Source organism: Leptinotarsa decemlineata, unplaced genomic scaffold (assembly GCF_025532065.1).
Source record: "Leptinotarsa decemlineata unplaced genomic scaffold, Ldec_3_MD MMD2_P_RNA_scaffold_4, whole genome shotgun sequence".
NCBI lineage: Eukaryota > Metazoa > Arthropoda > Insecta > Coleoptera > Chrysomelidae > Leptinotarsa > Leptinotarsa decemlineata.
Window position 1 is genome coordinate 38441 of NW_027412531.1, and position 21634 is coordinate 60074.

Here is a 21634-nt window from a genome sequence, read left to right on the forward strand (position 1 = left end):
ACTGCAACATTTTTATACATTTGTAATATCTAATATTCCTCTGCTGCACACTCTTTGACTTAAACCTTATTTCTTTTTTTTAATTTCATTTTCATTTTGAGCCAATTTTACCCTAAGGCCCAAAAGAGTTTTCAATTAGGAAAAGCATGAATCGAAAGACTCAAAGAAGGACCTGAATATTTGAAAGCCATGTTATTGAACGGAAATAATTATATTTTATATCAAGTCAAGCCGATTTTCGTAGAGCAGAGTGCTGAAAAACATATGTTTGAATAAGTTCTAGTTCTTTCAACAATTATTCATCATGTTGAAACGAATAGCTTGAAATACCTATTTTCAAGGCTTCCGTGGAAAAGTAACTTTTTCAATGTCATCCCACTCATGAAATTACAAGTCTTTTTCTTTCGGTTACTTCCAACATTTTCTTGTCGGCGCCACAAGGTTCTCATAAGTATCTTCTCGATACTAGGTCACGTACTTCTTGATTTTGTCAATACTTCTTTGATAAATGGGCACTTTCCAGATCAACTCAAAATTAGTACAGCTACGCCTTGAATAAAGACAAGGAACCGGCTGCCCCTGCAGGAAAGCGCCCTCACTTGAGCACCTCCACGGAGGGAACCTCAAGAAAGTTTCAGAAGTCGCGCAACGACAGTAATATCGCTGCACCTCCCGAAACCTTCGTGGAGGCCGCCGTGAGACACCTCAAGGTTGCCATCATAGATGATACTAACCCTTACGTTCAGGTTACCGTAGAACGGAAGAGTCTCTTCAAAAAACAACTGCTGGAGGAGCTGGACAAGATCATCCTCTCCGCCTCCAGCAGCAACACCAAACCACCCACGTTCAAGTCGTGGACATACATCGTCAGAGTGGTCTTCGATGACGACGTGGCGCTAGAGTGGCTGAAGAAAGCCACAATGAACATTAAGCCGTGGGAGCAGGCATCACTTGCGGTCGTCAGTCTGGATAAGCTCCCAAAGCTTACCAAGCTTCGTTCTGGATCCCGGAGGACGTCCACAAGACGAAACCCGGTGCTGGGTCGGCTAAAGGCGCAGAACCCTGACCTAAGGGTTCCACGAGGACACCTCTTCATCTTCGGGATCGGAGACGATGATATGACTGTCCTCAAGCCACCTTGTCGCGCACCAGTCACGTGGTCCTAGTGGTCATCGGCAGCTGAGAAAAATTCAATTGTAAAAATTTATCGGTATGAGAATCAAACCTAGGTCATCGGCGTAGTAGACATTGTGTTTAGCCTCGACACCAACGTGAGATAGTAGAAGTAATTGCGAATTGTTGATATTTATGGCGGTCGTTTCGTTGGGACCGAAATTGAGTCATTTTTAATACTTAACCGCTTTTTTGAGTTCTATAGAATTTTAGGGAAATTGTGACGTCATTTCCATGTAGAAGATAGGGAAATATCTTTAGATTTGGGGAAGAATTGATGTTTCATATGAGTGTAAGAGTGAGAGAGTCACGTGTGACGTAATCAATGTAAAGAGAGATGAAGATGCTATCGAGGTGACACGTCGCCAGCGCAAGCATGGCAGGTTCACTGCTGTCGGTTGAGAAATGAATCGTTATTTATGGGGCGATGTAGCATTTGAAGCGTTTCCGGTTTTAAAATTAAGCAAGGAGGGTTAGGGATACGACGAGAGAGCTCGTGCTCTTTGGCATACTTATTGAATGGAAGTCCTGTCTCTTCCACGGATGTGACATTTGCAGAAAAATGGAGAGATCGGACACCAGATCCATCACGTTTGCGGATATTTGGAGTTGAAAACCATGGAAACGATGAATTTCCAACTGATAATCTACAGGGCGATGAAAATATGAGAGAAATAATAATTTTGATTAACGAAGAAACAGAAAATGATAGCGAACATTTGAAAACAGATATAGAGGATATTTCAAACTTAGGAGAAAAAAATCAAAAAAGGATAACCAGAAGACCTAAAAAATATGAAGATAATGTTATGTTAACATATCAAGAAGCTGTAGAATAACCATATAAAGGAAGACGGATAGCTGCCATGGTTTTTCAAAATCAAAGAGGATGGACGATAAAAGGCGAGATTAGTTATGAGAGGTTGTGAACAGAAATATGAAATTGATTTTGAAGATATCTTCAGTTCTGTAATTTTACTTGTCATTGCCGCCAAGAGAAATCTGATCATAAACACATTTGGTATTGAAACGGCATTTTTATTTGGAGAATATCTATATGGACTGAAACAGGCTCTTTTGAAACTGAATAATACAGTTTATTGTATAATTTTCACTTTAAAGGATTTTACAAAAATCGCGACACGTGTTTCGCTACACAATAACTTCCTCAAGCCTAAACTAAAAGTTACTTCTAAATTACAACTATTTTATAATCTAACGTAGTAGGTGAATCAAATATAAACGAGACTTTTTTTTTTGTAATTTATTTTTATTTTAAACGCAAAAAAGAATATAGTTTATTCTTCTACATAATCTGATTTGGAAACACATTTTCCAGAGCGGATAGGCAGTTTTCTAATTCCTTCCACGTAGAAAGATGCAGGTCGTGTCTGCAGCCAGTTGCGTACGTAGGCTTCAACCTCAGCATCACTATCGAATCTTTGGCCTCCCAAAGCTTTCTTGAGAGGACCAAACACATGAAAGTCACAGAGTGACAGGTCTGGACTGTAATGAGAGTGTTCCAATGTTTCCCACCCCAGTTGCTCCAATTTTTCCCTAGTCAAAGCTGCTGTATGGGGGCGAGCATTGTTATGGAGATGAACCACTTCCCTGTTCGATAGGTCTCGTCTTTTGCGGCGGTATGAAAGTCGGACCTCACTCAAAACGTCGCACTAGTAGGCTACATTAATTGTCCTGCGCTCGTGCGAAAAATCGAGATACAGCAATTCACGCTGGTCAAAAAAAAAACGGTAGCCAAAACCTTCATAAGAAAACAAGTATAGCTGAGGCACCAGTCAATCTAATAATAACACTGATGATTTTCAAACAAGACTCAACCTCTAACGGAAGCAAGAAACTCTTTGAAAGGTTCGAAATAGATGAACATTTCAACCTAGCAGACCACTATTATAATATTCATGCAGTCATTGTTCATTGTGGTTCTGGCGTTGAATTTGGTCATTATTACGCCTTGGTCAAAGAAGAAACGGAAGAGTTTAAGTTTGACGATAGTCGTGTCACGAAGTGTTCTTTGGCGATACATTGAATTTATTGGAGCCTCTGGAGACACCCTACATTTTGTTTCATAAGAGAGAGGACATTGTTAGATCAAGATCTTCAGATGATGTGGTGCTGCAGGTTTTTCCGGGTTTTCCTGCAGCTGAAAAAGCAAATGCGCCACTGGAATCAATGAAGTCGCCCCGGAGCGCCAATTAATTTTTATTGTTGTTTTTATTTTATTTTTATCATTGTTTAAATAAAAAACGGAAAAGTTCTCATTTTACAATATTTCAAACAATGATGATGGTTTGATTAACAAGTTATGTCACTGTCAAATACTTTCTGTTTCATAATAATCATTAGTGTCATCTAGGCCAGACCCTATAAGTATTTTTTTTTTCGTTTCAGGAAAGGTGTATCAGTTATTATTGTTAATTGATCGAATGGGGGTGCTCCAGCTGCATTACAATAGAATGGTAGGTAATGCGTTTTCTCAATATTCACCGTCAGTAGCTTCTTATCCAGCCACTATTTTATAAGGGAGAATTCTTTTTCAGTTTTTATTTTCAGGGAATTCCAGTTATATGCTTTATAAAAGATAGCAGATACCTTCTCGTTCTTCACTGAGGAATTTAGTATTTATCTTTCGACTATTCAGAACCTAATACAGAGTGGATGCAGTATTTTCAAATACTACAGTCTTGAATGAGAAAGTAGTGTAACGGTTCGTTACTCAATATAGCTTTGAAGTAAGCAATTTTAGTGACAAGGAATATATTTTTATGATTCATTGGTATAACAGTATGACTATATGTTTTTCGTATCTGACATTTTGGTAGTTTCTATTTCGAAGCATAACATCAGCTTATGGGGAATCGCTTGTAATGATACATTATAAGAATCCTTCAAATTGAGGTTCCAATTGCATATAAATCAAAAGTACTCACCAACTGATAAATGAACACAGCAAACCCCGGCACATATATTCCTACGTGATCTTTAAGCCAAGGGAGGTAATCTAAACTCCACTGAAAACATTTGAGTATAGAAATTAAATTATAAATCATTAAAAAAAGGAAGGGCAGTCCAAAAACTTTGTTAACGTCCAGAATTGTTGTGTATAGTCTCTTATACTTTGTCTTGATTTCTCGAATTTTAAATTTCAATTGTAGTTCACCGAGTCCATACAATGAATCTTCATACAATGCATTTTCAATAAGCGTTCTCAAGTAATCATAACGAATATTAAATATATTGGATATTTCCCAAATTAACGTTACTGCCACAAAATAAAGATACCGCCTAATCGAAGCAACCGTGATTATAAGCCAATATGATGAATCAAGAGCGTACCAACTATAAAATGCATGTATTTCCAGAATCAAGAAAAATAAATGCCAAATGGTTATTTTAAGAACTCCATACACCTTGTTGTATTCATAGCAAAATCTTTGTTTTTCGCGAAAAGTATCAGGCAATATTTCGTCGGACACGATTTCCCAGGTTTTCCAAAAGACGTAACCACTTAGGAATACTGATAACTGTAAACAAATCAATAATATCTCTTCCACAATGTGAAGCGATGCTTTAAATATTGATTCAGTGTGTTGAACCAGTTTGGTGATGATTCTTTTATACATAGGGAGTTGGACGCAGAATAGCATGATAAAACATAATATGGACAATAGATTCGAGAATATCTTTCTTGATAGTTTGTCATGATTCTTTCCACGGGGAGCCACCCCTATATATTTGGCGATAATCAAATATATTCGGAAAACTAGAGTATTTCCAGTTTTCTCTCCAGCAGAAATATTCATAGTTACACAGACTGAGCTAACTGACTGAAAGAAACTACATTAAATCACATTATTGGATTTTCCATTTGCTGGATCATTTCACTGTATATGTTTTCGATTCCCTCAATGCATTAAAGACATATTAGGAGGATATATTAGCTGTATTCACTGGTAATATCAATCACTACGTTTTATCGATTATTTTGGCGGATTATAACATCACTGAATATGTTGATGCATGACAAACACGCGAAGGGACAATTAAAGAAACCAACTGAGGAAGTCTGAACCTGACTAGTGGAGGATTAACCCTTGTAGTCTGGTTCACATGTACTCGATTTAGCTCTTTTTGGTGACATTTTTCAGCCCTGTCCAAAAATTACGACCAAGGTGTCATTCGATTCGTATTTGTGCCTAGAAAGTTTAAGGACAGGTCCGAAAACGCGCCGATAAAAATTACAAAAGTTATAAACGATTGAGTGAAAAAAAATGGGGCTTTAGTTTTTTCTTAATATCTCGGAAAATTTTCAAAATTTTGGAAATTTGAAAGAAGATTTGAAAAGATCAATGAATTTGCGTAAAAAAAGTCCCGACTCCCGAAACTGTATCTCGATTATTTATAATTTTTACAGAGCCCTGAAAATAGAGCCAAAAGCGGGTAGTCTGGCTTCCGCGCGCCTTTCGTCACTCTGACATAAAAACAAAAAAACATTATTTAAACATATTAAATGTAAATATTGAGGAATGAAAAAATTCATGTAATGTTGGGATACATCAATAAACAATAATCCGCAGTCAAAAAATTTTTATCCCAATTCTAACGTTAATTATAAATTTGTTAATTAATAACTTTTTCTGAATTGAAAGTTAATATAAAAATCCCTATAATTATTAAACTAAAACCCTTAATAGGCAAAAAAATAGATTACCGTTGCTAAAATAAAAAAAATTGTTATTTTCTATTTTTTTATTAACAATTGAAAATTATAATTTTATAAAAAATACATTACAATTTTTTTTTTATTGTTTCAATGTCTCATGGCTAAAAACTAATCAATAATTTTTTTTTAAATTTTTCACAGCTATTGTTAATAAATTTATTATAAACAAATACATTGTTTATAAGCAATTCGAATTTTTTTTTTTGCCTTATATTAATTGAAAGAATCATGATTTTTAGAAAAACAATTATTTTTTACAAAAATTTCTTTATTGCTAAAAAATGCGTTCGTTAATTAACAATCGTTTTTTGCAACTGAATATTAAAATTAAGAAACCGTGAGCATCGGAAATTTAAAGGAGGTTAATGAGTAAACTCATAAAATTAAATTAACAGAATGACTGATTGCTTCATTTAATTTTCTTAAACTCCATACAAATATGACAATAAGTGAATGTTAATGATCCTACAACTACTAAAAGTGCAAGTAATAAAATCCTTATGATTTATTGTTACATGACACGAAATTTATGTTGAAAAGATTCAAAAATTGTTATTTTTTTTAATAAATAACGATCAATAATTAAATAAATAATAGGACTACAACTTTAGTAAAAGGCTTTAATTGTTAAAACATTCATAATGAACAAAAAAGACTTGAAGCATATTTATCATAACTGCAATAGTTTGAAAGTTATTATAATTATTAAAACGAAGGAGCGAATGAAAAAGACAAGTATCAAGGTATCACAATATTAAAAGTTTTATGAAAAATAGAGTAAATTAAAAAAAACACATGGTTACTTTTATTAAAGAACAAAGTATTGAAATAAATGTTTATATCAAATTTTTTTTAATGAACAATTAAAAAAAGAATAAAAAAAAGTTTTTTCAAAACCCTAAAGAACAATAAAATTTATGATTTAAAAAATTTAATTTAAATTTAATATTTAGTTGCAAAAACGATTGTTAATTAACAAACGCATTTTTTAGCAGCAAAGAAATTTTATTAAGAAACCATTTTATTTTTTAAAAATCATGATTTTTTCAATTAACATAATGCAAAAAAAATTTTTCGAATTGCTTATAAACAATGTATTTGTTTATAATAAATGTATTAACAATATCTGTAAAAATTAAAAAAAAAATATTATCAATTAGTTTTCAGTCATGAGACATTGAAACAATACAAAATTAGAAAAAAAAATTTGTAATGCATTTTTTATAAAATTATAATTTTCATTTGTCAATAAAAAATAGAAAATAACAATTTTTTTTATTTTGGCAACGGTAACATATTTTTTTTCCTATTAAGGATAACTTCACCAAAGGAAAAAAATGCCAGGGTTTTAGTTTAATAATTATAGGGATTTTTATATTAACTTTCAATTCAGAAAAAGTTATTAATTAACAAATTTATAATTAACGTTAGAATTGGAATAAAAATTTTTTAACTGCGGATTATTGTTTATTGATGTATCCCAACATTACATGAATTTTTTCATTCCTTAATATTTACATTTGATATGTTTAAATAATTTTTTTTTGTTTTTATGTCAGAGTGACGAAAGGCGCGCGGAAGCCAGACTAGCCGCTTTTGGCTCTATTTTCAGGGCTCTGTAAAAATTATAAATAATCGACATACAGTTTCGGGAGTTGGGACTTTTTTTACGCAAATTCATTGATCTTTTCAAATCTTTTTTCAAATTTCCAAAATTTTGAAAATTTTCGGAGATATTAAGAAAAAACTAAAGCCCCATTTTTTTTTTTCACTCAATTGTTTATAACTTTTGTAATTTTTATCGGCGCGTTTTTGGACCTGTCCTTAAATTTTCTAGGCAAAAATACGAATCGAATGACACTTTGGTCGTAAATTTTGGACAGGGCTGAAAAATGTTACAAAAAAATGTATATGTGAACCAGACTATTGCAGGTAATTTCAGATTGTATTGTGAATTCTGTCCATTATTTTGCTAAAAAGTAATACACTATTTGTCAGTATCAATTACAACCCCGTCCATTGCGTTTATCAATCAAAATTCAATTTTAATATAATTTCAAATCTACTTAATCGTTGCGTTGATCATTCAGTAACAGAGACCAGAGCCGTACTGAGGAACAAATCAAATCAACACAAAAATACTTTTTTCACATGAGTAGTGCATATACACATAGAAGTTTTTTTTAAGGACCAAACACAGGCACCACAGGAAAATCCGTGAGGTGCTGTAAGAGCGGTGTCTGTGCGAAAATAGCGATTCACATTGGATTTGAATCGCTGGAGATTAAAAAACGTTCTCAGCAAGTTCATTCCACATAAACGCAGTTTTTTAAAGTTATAATCAATGTATGTATAAAGATATATGATGGAATTTAGGGACTAACGTTCATAAAACAAACCTACTCTATTTCACAAATCGCCAAGCTTTCGACTCTGAATAGAGACTTCGTCAGGACGCTAAAATGAAATACAAAAGAAAAGAAATAAAAAATGGACAATACTTACAAGTAATCTGAGTTTTAGAATTGGAAATTTATGAAAAAATTTTACAAAATTGGCGCATTGATGTTAATAATGTCATAATTTTCAGATATCTGATATTAGTAATGCTCAGAGCTTACTGTAATGACAAGAGTGACATTATGATGCACTGTTTGGCACCTATGGTGTAGTAATGAATATTACTGGAGTTTTTTCCCGACACCAAATCGTTATTTTTAACACCTCGACACGTGTTTCGATCACCAAGTGATCATCTTCAAAGAGAAAGAATAAACTAGAAACTAACGCGAAGCTAACGCTATTTATGATATATAGATATACCCTACAGGTAAACCATACAGGTGTACCACCCATACAGGTATACCAACCTAAATTAATTTTACAATTTTGGCTTGTCTTGATGTTTTGATTTGAAGTTTCATTCAAAATATTAATGGATTAATGGAATATTTTTTCAGTGAATAATTTTATTTTTCAAATCAATCTTTTGATTTGATATGTGTGTCAAGCACCTTAATTCTAATTTTTCGATTTTTTGAAATATTCAAGTAACTGAATTTTTTAGGTGTACAATTCACGATAAAGTTTTCATTGTTGAAATCCATATTCTGGTTTGCTTTCAATTAATCGAATTATATTTTAAAATGTATCTTTCGTTTCGTTCAAAACTTTTTTCTGTACTAAATTACGGGTAATTGAGAATATTTAAATATCTAAATAATTCATCTGTAGTAGGTACAAAATGTTGCTAACACGTATAATTCTTAAAATCTATTTTTTATTTTGATTTTTTTAACAACCTATCAAAGAGGTTACGTACAGCGCCATCTGCCCGCGAATAGATCAAGCAATATCAAGGAGGTTACGTACAGCGCCATCTGCAAGCAATAATAATGTCGATAATTCTGTCAATACAGATCCTGAGCTTAGGAGTTACAAGCAAACAAACTTACATACATACAGGTGAAGCTAATATAAAGCGTGTAAAATATGTCGAGATTATTTTCAAAGAAAATGAGTAATCATACAGAACAAAAGTTCATCTGCCATCGATGTATTATTTTTTCAAGTCAGCAGAAATTGAATGAACATTTTTTTGTGTGATAATATTAACTAGTATAAAATTTCATTCCCAAAATTTGATCATGTAGAATTCCAAAATTATGTCAAAGTTATGAAGAAATGCATCCAAAAACTACCCTAATTGTCAGATCCTATCCAACAATTCCTATTGTTATTTTCAGTTATTCATTTTTACTTCTTCTTCATTAGTTACTTCAGGGATTTCAAATCATTTTATTACACGCTTTATATTAGCGTCACCTGTATGTATGTATGTATGTATGTATGATTGTTTGTGTGTAACTCTCGAATTCGGGATTTGTATTGACAGAATTATCGGCATTATTGCTTGATCTATTCGCGGGCAGATGGCGCTGTTCGTAACCTAATTGATATTTCTTGATCTATTCGCGGGCAGATGGCGTTGTACGTAACTATCAATTATTGCTTGATCTATTTGCGAACAGATGGCGCTGTACGTAACTATCAATTATTGCAATCAAATCAAATCAAAATGTACTTTATTGAGCTGAAATCTCATTGACAAAGTGTTACTATTCTAAGAAATATAAGATACACAACTTAAAAGATATTGTCGAAGATAAAATATTATTGTTAAAGTGTTATTATTTTAAAGAATATAAGTTATACAGATTGAAAGTAATATTTGAACATTTGGTGATTTCACCATTTTGGGTGAAAAAGTAGTCAGAAAGTGATAATATTTATGATACATATTGAAATGAATAATAATAATAATAATAATAATGAATATTCTCATGCAACAGATAAATGTAAGTATGAGAATATAAAAACTATAAAGCATAATATTATAAAAGTGAATGGATAGAGAATAACAGTAAGAATCAACTTCGCTTGAGCTATTCGCGGGCAGATGGCGCTATACGTAACCTCCTTGATAGGTTGTTCAAAATAAAATCAAAATAAAAAACATATTTTAAAAATTATAAGTGTTAACGAAATTTTGTACTACAGATGAAATATTTAAATATTTTCAATTACCCGTGATTCAGTACAGAAAAAAGTTCTGAACGAAACGGCAGATACATTTTAAAATATAATTCAATTATTTGAAAGCAAACTAGGATATGGATTTCAACAATGAAAAATTTATCGTAAATTGTACACCTAAATATTTCAAAAAATCGAAAAATTAGAATTAAGGTGCTTGACATACATATCAAATCAATAGATTGATTTGAAAAATAAAATTATTCACTGAAAAAATATTTTTAGTCCATTAATATTTTGAATGAAATTTAAAATCAAAACTGAATTGTTTTTTGAAATAATTACTGCAAATTTTCACTTCGAAACAAATTTTACAACTGTCCGCCCTCTGTTGGAGATTTACTAAGACCTCAAACTAATGCTCAAACTTTATTGTTGTTTAAGAGGAATTTTACGCCTTCTGTTAAAGATTTATAATACTAGTGACTAGAACTTAAAAAAAAAAGTATATTTGACAATAAATCGAATTAAAAAGTGAAAAATAAATATAGTTTTTAAAAACTGAAAAACACGCTTTTGAAGAACATCGAACTAAAAAGTTGAAAATATTTTTTTTAAATAAGCTCAAAACAATAACGAACGCAAAATACTAGTATAATTGTGAAAAAAAACATGGGCGCTTTGTGCCATATTTTTTGTATATCAGGCGCCCGTCGATTTTTTCACAATAATACCAGTATTTTTCGTTCGTTATTGTTATTAAGCTTATTAAAATTTTTTTTTAACTTTTCAGTTCGATGTTCTTCAAAAGCTTGTTTTTTAGTTTTTTGAAACTATATTTATATGATTGAAGATTAGTATGTTCTTGAAGCACCAGTTTCTGTTTTTTTTTTGTTTACTTTCAGATATATCTTAAACAAGTATACATGTGTCGTCGGCATACATTAGAACTTTCCCCCGTGCTATTTTATCCGGGAGATCATTTATAAAAATAAAAAAAAAACAGAGGACCAAGGACGCTTCCTTGAGGAGTCCCTATGTCAATGTCAAATTCCTCTGAAATGACCTAATCGATTGTTACTACGAATTTCCCTCGTTCTAAGAAGGATGTGAACCAATTGTTAATATAACCTTCGAAACTTGCATAAAACCTATTAAGAAAAAGGTAGAGTTCCTCGATGAAAGATATGGATGGTACATTTCATATTGGGATCGGCTGACCTGAATTTATGATTTCAGGATATACATATATCACAATAGGGTTGCTATCTTATTTGCATAGTCTTTTGTCTTATATGCTAACGAGTAGGTACCTAAGAGTATGATCGTAATAGGTAGGAAGATATCCATACATTTGTAAATATTAATCTCCGACGTTCAAAATTAAATCCAGGTATTAAAAGTGTATGAGGATGCTTTTGTAGGATACCGTAACATATTTGAATGATAATAATAATAATCGAATGTAAAAGGCATATCCGTGCTCTGAGTTTTGTGTCTGATTCGAAATAGTGCAAATATTTTTCTTGAGCAACATTATTTGCTGCGGGAAAGCAAAAGGGCAACTCACACAATACGTCAAATTTTCTGAAACTGGAAAAAGTTAGCTATTGATGAGTAGAATAAAAAGATCAATGATTGCGAAGATCAGCCTATATTCAGTTTTATAACGTTATCTTGTTTTCGCGAGATTCAGATCCATCTTGGTCTTTCACATCAACATCAGCTGCCACCGTTAATGACATTGCTAAATTTGATGATGACTGTAACAATGATGAACCACTTTCATTTCTTTCTGAAACACACAAGAGTGTTGCGTTTAAAGAACCTAGAGACAGAAAACTAACTACGAATTTACTGGAGTCATTAATCAAAAAGAAATGAGTTTATATGACGTATTCTAAAAACACTTTATTATGTGATTTTCACTAGATAGTTTTACAAAAACGCAACACGTGTTTCGCCATACAATGGCCCGTTTATATGAGTCCGGTGGGTCAAAAGGCGAACTTTAACAGTTGTCTGTCTGAGATCTGTGATTCTAACTAGCAATTAATCAGAAAGGGGATTCTCAGCGGCTGGTTATCTGGCCAGCAAAATGAGATGCCGTATATCAGACGATTCTTTAGACATTTTGTGCTTCTTATGGAGCTACTGAGTCGGTATAGTTTTCTTCAATTGATAATAATATGTCAGTTTAATAGTCAACCACTTAATAAATGAGTTCTATTTCAGTTTTTGTTTCGTTATGAAGACTGTTTTATTATTAGAAGAGAAGACTGATTGTTATTTCATTTCTTATTTGATTAGATACGGCAAAGTTAGCTACTTCAAAATTTATTCGATAGATACATCGAAAAATGTTAAATATACAAAATTTTATTCATAAAAATAAATGTTTATTCCATAATACTTATAACTCTTACTATTTTTTCTAATTTATCATTTGCAAGAATGAACACACAAAACTGCCAATCTCGCAAGATCTCGAAATTGGCGAGATCTCGCGGTATTGTTATTCATAAACTCGCGTGATCTCGCCTTAGCCTCAATCTCGCGAGATTGCACAAACTATGAATAGAGGCGATCTCAGTTTCAGCTACCTAAATCAAGCACCTGAACAGTATTTTCATGTGTTTTTGCAACAAATATTTGACGTGATTCTGAGAATCAATATCCTCTTTTGATTTATGAAACGACTGAAATATAAATCAAACATAATGTTATGTGAAGCTTACTATAATTTAAGCACTCCAAAATAGTATTCTCAGAAATGACTGATGTTGTACCTCAATTAGTCTCTTACAGTGGCGCCGTATAATAAGCAGACGAGAAAAAAATTATAATAAAATATATAGAATCACAACCTTGACAATGTTTTCGTTTTAATGCAATAATATTCCTGATAATTTAGTGCTTACTATTATGGAATTGTACTATAGAATACAACAGTGAAAACGGTGCTGACGTACAGTCAGCGATCAGTTACAGTTTTCACGTTGCGGTTTCAATCGCAGACTCACAGGTTACAAACTTGCAACGCTAACCTACAAAATTAATTTTATCGTTAGGTGCAACAAATTGATAGCATTGATTAGCAGTTTTTTATTGACATTCTTTGGGTATATTACTGGAGTTTTTTCCCCACACCAAATCGTTATTTTTAACAACTCGACACGTGTTTTGATCACCAAGTGATCATCTTCAAAGAGTTTTTATCTTCCTCTTTGAAGATGATCACTTGGTGATCAAAACACGTGTCGAGGTGTTAAAAATAACAATTTGGTGTTGGGAAAAAACTCCAGTAATATTCATTACTACACCAAAGGTTCCAAACAGTGCATCATAAGTATTCTTTGGCTCTGAAAAATATGAAAATTTTCATGGCGAACTTTATATACGTGTAGAAAGGTCTAACTTGTTTTGTGTGATTGATGACTTGTTTACTTTATGGTAATTCATGATCACTTAAATGAAATGAATAAAAACACTTTTGTCTAAATACCACTGGAAAATTTTATTTTACGATCGGTTTCGGGTTTGATCCCACTATCAAGTATAAAACTCCCGAAACCGGTCGTAAAATAAAATTTTCCAGTGGTATTTAAACAAAAGCGTTTTTATTCATTTCATTTAAGCTAACTTTTTACTTCAACCCGATACGTTACTGGGTAAATACAAAGTATTTTTCATAAAAAACTTTTCTATTCATCAGTCACTCATGATTAGATAATAATAATAATAAAAAAAGCTTCGTTTGATATAACAAGACCTTGAAATTTCAGTATTTTATTGTAATTCCTAAACCTCGCATACTTATGGAGGTGCATATTCCAATTATTGAAAAAATTCTGTAGTAAATTCAAGAAGAGAATCTTTCAATTTTTTTATTGACTTTGAAAAACTAATTTTCAATGAAGCTTGTAACGAAAAACATGTGAAATTAATTTCAGTTACGAGTATTGATGTAATGTAAGTATATTTAAGAATTTTTTTTGTGAACATGAAGATGCAGCTCAAGTATAAAGAAAAATTTAATCTGTCTCAACTTATATTCTGAAGAGAATCCGTTTGTTTATTCACTTATAGAGAGTAAACTCAAAAAGTATTCTAAGGATTTTAAAAATTATTTTACTTGTTTGCAAATGGAAGACAGTCATTTGACATGCACCGGGAGAGAAGCTATTAAAATATATTTATGTTTTATTCGTAGGGTATATTTTGAATATCCATCTATTTAAATCGTATTGTACCACACTTCAGCAGACAGTTCAGTTTTTATTGTACAAAAATATGATGTCATAATAATTATGACTAATCTGAATCGAAATATATGATATTTTAACTTCGAATAGCCTCTTTATATTTAAAATATGTATTAACATTTTCATGAATGAGGATTTTGCAAATGTACATACGGTGTTCGGGTTAATTGTTCAATTTTTTTGAGTGTTTACAATTTAGAATTGCAAAGTCTGTCAATTTTTTTTTCAGATTTTCGAACTTTTTCATTTTTCTCTTAGGTTATCACCACTAACGTATGATGGAGACATAAAAAGATGTGAATGTTGAAAAATTCATTCATTCGCTTTTATTTTCAAGTATTATTTCGTACAAGTTTTTATTGAGAATAAAAAAAAAATGTTTATTTTGTACTTTATTGTCAAGAAAAAGTGAAATTCCACTGTGAAATCATGGTGGAGTGTAAAATTACGATGTGAAATTATGTTACAGTGTAATATTACGACAGATATTTATATCCTGAATCAACCTTATCAAATTGTATTTCACCGTTAAAGTACACCAAAACAAAATGGTAAATGAAATATTTAAGGGCCTGATTGAACTCAAGTATCCGATTAAAATATCGTTTTTTTTTTCAAATAACTCCGAACGCGTAAATCTTTCAGCGAAGGTATGTAATATAACTCTTGATCGAAAAATTACAGTGTAAAATCATGTCGGGGTGTAAAATTCCACTGTGAAATCATGGTGGAGTGTGAAATTACAATGTGACATCATGTTAGAGTGTAATATCACGACAGATATTCATATCCTAAATTAACCTTATCAAATTGTATTTCACCGTTAAAGTACACCAAAACAAAATGGTAAATGAAATATTTAAGGGCCTGATTGAACTCAAGTATCCGATTAAAATATCGTTTTTTTTTCAAATAACTCCGAACGCGTAAATCTTTCAGCGAAGGTATGTAATATAACTCTTGATCGAAAAATTACAGTGTAAAATCATGTCGGGGTGTAAAATTCCACTGTGAAATCATGGTGGAGTGTAAAATCACAATGTGAAATTATGTTAGAGTGTAATATTATGACAGATATTCATATCCTAAATTAACCTTATCAAACTGTATTTCACCGTTAAAGTACACCAAAACAAAATTGTAAATGAAATATTTAAGGGCCTGATTGAACTCAAGTATCCGATTGAAATATCGTTTTTTTTTCAAAATAACTCCGAACACGTAAATCTTACAGCGAAGATATGTAATATAACTCTTGATCGAAAAATTACAGTGTAAAATCATGTCGGGGTGTAAAATTCCACTGTGAAATCATGGTGGAGTGTAAAATCACAATGTGAAATTATGTTAGAGTGTAATATTACGACAGAAATTCATATCCTGAATTAACCTTATCAAATGGTATTCCAACCTTGAAGTACACCAAAACAAAATGGTAAATGAAATATTTAAGGGCCTGATTGAATTCAAGTATCCGATTAAAATATCGTTTTTTTTCAAAATAACTCCGAACACGTAAATCTTACAGCGATGGTATGTAATATAACTCTTGATCGAAAAATTACAGTATAAAATCATGTCGGGGTGTGAAATTCCACTGTGAAATCATGGTGAAGTGTGAAATTACAATGTGACATCATGTTAGAGTGTAATATTACGACAGATATTTATATCCTGAATTAACCTTATCAAATTGTATTCCAACCTTGAAGTACACCAAAACAAAATGGTAAATGAAATATTTAAGGGCCTGATTGAACTCAAGTATCCGATTAAAATATCGTTTTTTTTTCAAAATAACTCCGAACACGTAAATCTTACAGCGATGGTATGTAATATAACTCTTGATCGAAAAATTACAGTATAAAATCATGTCGGGGTGTGAAATTCCACTGTGAAATCATGGTGAAGTGTGAAATTACAATGTGACATCATGTTAGAGTGTAATATTACGACAGATATTTATATCCTGAATTAACCTTATCAAATTGTATTCCAACCTTGAAGTACACCAAAACAAAATGGTAAATGAAATATTTAAGGGCCTGATTGAACTCAAGTATCCGATTAAAATATCGTTTTTTTTTCAAAATAACTCCGAACACGTAAATCTTACAGCGATGGTATGTAATATAACTCTTGATCGAAAAATTACAGTATAAAATCATGTCGGGGTGTGAAATTCCACTGTGAAATCATGGTGAAGTGTGAAATTACAATGTGACATCATGTTAGAGTGTAATATTACGACAGATATTTATATCCTGAATTAACCTTATCAAATTGTATTCCAACCTTGAAGTACACCAAAACAAAATGGTAAATGAAATATTTAAGGGCCTGATTGAACTCAAGTATCCGATTAAAATATCGTTTTTTTTCAAATAACTCCGAACGCGTAAATCTTTCAGCGAAGGTATGTGAAATAACTCTTGATCGAAAAATTACAGTATAAAATCATGTCGGGATGTGAAATTTCACTGAGAAATCATGGTGGAGTGTAAAATCACAATGTGAAATTATGTTAGAGTGTAATATTACGACAGATATTTATATCCTAAATTAAACTTATCAAATTTTATTTCACCGTTAAAGTACACCAAAACAAAATGGTAAATGAAATATTTAAGGGCCTGATTAAACTCAAGTATCAGATTAAAAATCGTTTTTTGTCAAAATAACTCCAAACACGTAAATCTTACAGCGAAGGTATGTAATATAACTCTTGATCGAAAAATTACAGTGTAAAATCATGTCGGGGTGTAAAATTCCACTGTGAAATTATGGTGGAGTGTGTAATTACGATATGAATTTATGTTAGAGTGTAATATTACGACAGATATTAATATCCTGAATTAGCCTTATCATAATTTATTTCAACGTAAAAGTACACCAAAATGAAAAATCACAACGAAACATTTCACATTTTTTTTCGGGGTAGAATTTGAGCGGTAGTTAAATTGTTTCGCGCATCAAAAAACTGATTTTCAGTATATAATTTTCAATATACCTACAATCAATAACCATATAGTATCCGCTCCAACACAGTAAACCAATTGGGGGGTTTATAAGATCGCATTGTATCTTTCAATTAAATATATCTTTTTTAATGAAAATTGAAAGATACATGGATAAAATTAAGAGTGTGCGGATGACGTCAGCATGGCGGCATATGTTTTTATATTTTTGGAAATTGAAACTTGTCACAGAATGTCTCCGCATATAAGTTTTTCAGAACAATGTAAACGGGAACTATTTTTGAAAGAGTTATTTATTCTTACTGTTGTGGAACAGTATTGCATCATGTAGCTCATAATGCTTGAAAGTGTTAAAATATGTGTTTTCTTTTTAAGATTCATGTATGTGTGAAATATATGACAAAAGTACCAATTCGTAACCGATAGGGTAAAGAATTCAAGAAAAGATTAGGTTTTTAAAATCCTTCTCTTTTATCAATACTGTTGAAACTGCAACCCTCAGATGTTGATACTCGTATGAGCTATTGGTTGCCGAAGTTTTACCTTCTAACGTGCTAGGGCAACCGGGGTTTGAAGTCACATTTTTTGTCTTTTGCATTTTTAGTGTCCTTTTTCATGAATTATCAATGATATTGATAGATAGCGTTGTATACTCTTCCAAAAAATTTTTTTTTTTCTCCAACATCATCTATAAAGGTTATATAACAATTCTTATGGAAAAGAAAAAGTGTGACTTTTAAACCCGGGCTGGGGATGGTTTGTCACAGTATCAGGGATAGGTAGCCCTATTGGTAATTGAGGGGTATAAAAAACATTCAAATGAATATTTTCATTGAAAGTGGAATAATATACGCAATGAATTATATTAAACAAGAAAAAAAGGTGTCTCATTAGTAGGAAAAAACATATTTGCTCCAAATAAAAAAAACTTCCATTTGGTAACTTCAATACCAAAAATATAGGTCCATCAGGCCGCAATGCTTGTAGAATAAAAATATCCATCTAGTCAGTCTAAAATTCAGTGAATATTTGAATTCATAATTATGGCAAATGTAACGCTGATTTCCAAATACTCTTGGAAGACGAACCGAAATAAATACTTGAAGCCATATACGTAAGACTTTCTCATATGTTGCCATGAAATTTCTATGATTTTCTCTAAAACAAACAGAATTGTATTTAGCAGAAGCCCAAAAAGCCAACAAAAAATTCAGCACAAATATATATGGTGTTTGTTGTCACATGTGACTACCAGTCTCCGTCGAGTTGAGACATTGAGCACCAAAACACATTTCAAAACATAATCCCCTTACATAACTCCGAATCAATATTTATTCATAAAAAGGAATAGTGATATCATGAACCACAGATGTCTCATCATGAGACTCGACACAAATGCACAAAAATTCACTTTCGCCGTCAAAAAAAAAAACAAATATACGTAACTCCCTCACACAGTATGATAATACCAACGTTAGATAATTTTCTGTACTTCGTCCAATATTCCACAATAGTATTCCTGGTAGAAAAACTCTATCGTAGAACTTCATAGAGTTTTTTAATACTTCTGAAAACACGCTTAGCCAAATCTCATTCATATTCAAAGGTGGATGTTGAAACTAAATTGATCCGTAATATTCATTATAAATTTCATCAGTTTCAATTTCTGAAATGGAACAAATTCCGGACATTTTCGTTCTTAATCCGATTTCTGTTCTACTAACCTGATTAACTTAAATACTTTCTTTGTTAATATTTTTCTGCAGGTATATTTACAGAGAGATTGAAACAATGTTTGGGAAATTTAAAGTTGGAATGGGGTCAAGTTCTACTGAATTCGTCAACTTAGGTACTTGATATGTTAATTTCGTCCTTTCAAATCGAATAATACTTGGAAATGTGAAAGCTATAGAAAATATTAAGTTTGAAAACAGTACCTGGGATTTCAATAAATGGGTTTATGATCTATTATCAGACTGAATGTGAATGACTATGAAAATAATTGAAACAAAATACTTACCCTCATTATACAAATAATAAAAAAAATAAAATAACTTGAGCTTTCTGGAAATCTTGTGAAAATTTTGCACTCCTCAATATCGTCAGCAAATGCTTTAATGACAATATTTTTTGTTAGTTGCAAAACGACCTTATTTGTTTATTTTCTTCTCTCAATCTACATTGTACATTTCAAAGACTAGTTATATTATTTTTATTCAATTATTGATTGAGAGCCATATTCGAAACATATTCGTGAAGATAGACGACAACTGCAGTGATCCCAGTACTATTCAGTATGGAGTACCTCAGGGAACAATTTTGGAACCACTTCTATTCAATATGTACGTGAACGGAATGTTTTTGCTGAAGGCTAGGGAAATATACTAGGTTTCGCTGATGATACAGCCATTTTTTTACAAAGGTAATTCGTGGGGTGAACTCAGGGACATAATTGCATCAGACTTTCATATTATCTAGAAATGGCTGAATCATGAATTACTCACAATGAATGTTGATAAAACACACTTCCTACCATTTTGCTGCAATAGGAAAACTTCCCCTAACTTTGATACAATTCAAGTTAATATTCCAACAGAACAGTTCTTTATCAAATCAACAACATCTTCAAAATATTTGGGAGTGCACATAGATACACATCTCAAGTGGAACATTCATATTCAATGTCTATGCCAATAACTGAGATTCATTCTCCACAAGTTTAAAGTCCTGGCATCCTCACTACCATTGAAGTAAGTGTAAACACTGTATTATGCCTTATCAGAGAGCCATCTCTATGCTCTCTATGCGGAATCTCATGTTTTTGATGTCTACCAACTCTTTTTCCTGAAAATAAATCTGTATCACCACCGAAAACAAAAATTTGAATCACTCACACATGAATATGATACACGTCAAAGAAATCATCATATCACACCACAAATGCAAAAACTAATATCCCAACGCTCATATAAATACCTTGCTCCAAAATTATACAACACTCTTCCACATCGCTTCAAAAAAGAACTGAAATGTTTCATACATAAAGAACCCGAAAAAAAATTCGTGAAGTCATTGTTAATCTGGAAGAAGATTAATCTTCCTCTTGAAGATGATTACTTGGTGATCGAAACAAGTGTCGAAGTGTTAAAATAATGGTTTGGTGTTGGGAAAAACTCTAGTAATATTTCATTACTACACCAAAGGTTCCAAACAGTGCATCACAAGTGTAGTAGAGTAATTTGGTTGTATTTATATCATTTAATGCCCGCGTTTGTCTCATTAAATATCTCAAGATACGATTTGCAGATTTCCTCAACAACATTATACGCTTTGTGAAGGAAAAATTCTATTATAAGTAACGCCCAAGTCTTTCACCTCGGTTTTTACATACAGGACCTCTCCATCAATATGATATTCAAATTTAATTATATCTTTTAAAAGAGATATTGTTAACGTATAACATTTTTTATATTGAAAAATAACTTATTAGTGTAACTCCAATTCACAATGCTGTTAATGTCTTTTTGTACTGACTCACAGTCTCTAACAGTTTGATACGTTCAAAAATTTTGAGATCATCTGCAAAGATCAGACAATGTCAATGGTGTAAGACCGAAGGTAAATCATTGATGAATAATAAGAATAGAAGAGGTCCTAGATTCGATTCCTGAGGAACACTGGAATTGGCATGGAATTTTAACGAAGTGTTTCCATTATGTTCAACAATGAAAAATCTATTTCTTAAGTAATTTTTAATTAACTCCTCGCCAAACCAAATTTACAAATTTTTAACAAAATCACATCATGATTCACTTGATGAAAGGCTTCATGGAAGTCCGTGAATACTGTGTCCAATTGAGATTTATTTTGTATAGTTTCGAAAGCTTGATTGCTGAAAATATATAAATTAGTATTTTCAGACTTCTGTGTCATAAAGCCAT

The 21634-nt window shown here is 31.8% G+C and overlaps 1 protein-coding gene across 2 annotated transcripts in view; it reads right to left on the bottom strand.

Moving 5' to 3' along the window:
- The window catches only part of LOC111516700 (cytochrome P450 302a1, mitochondrial), a 187519-nt gene that overhangs the window by 924 nt on the left and 164961 nt on the right, over window positions 1-21634 (bottom strand). The window lies entirely within an intron of this gene.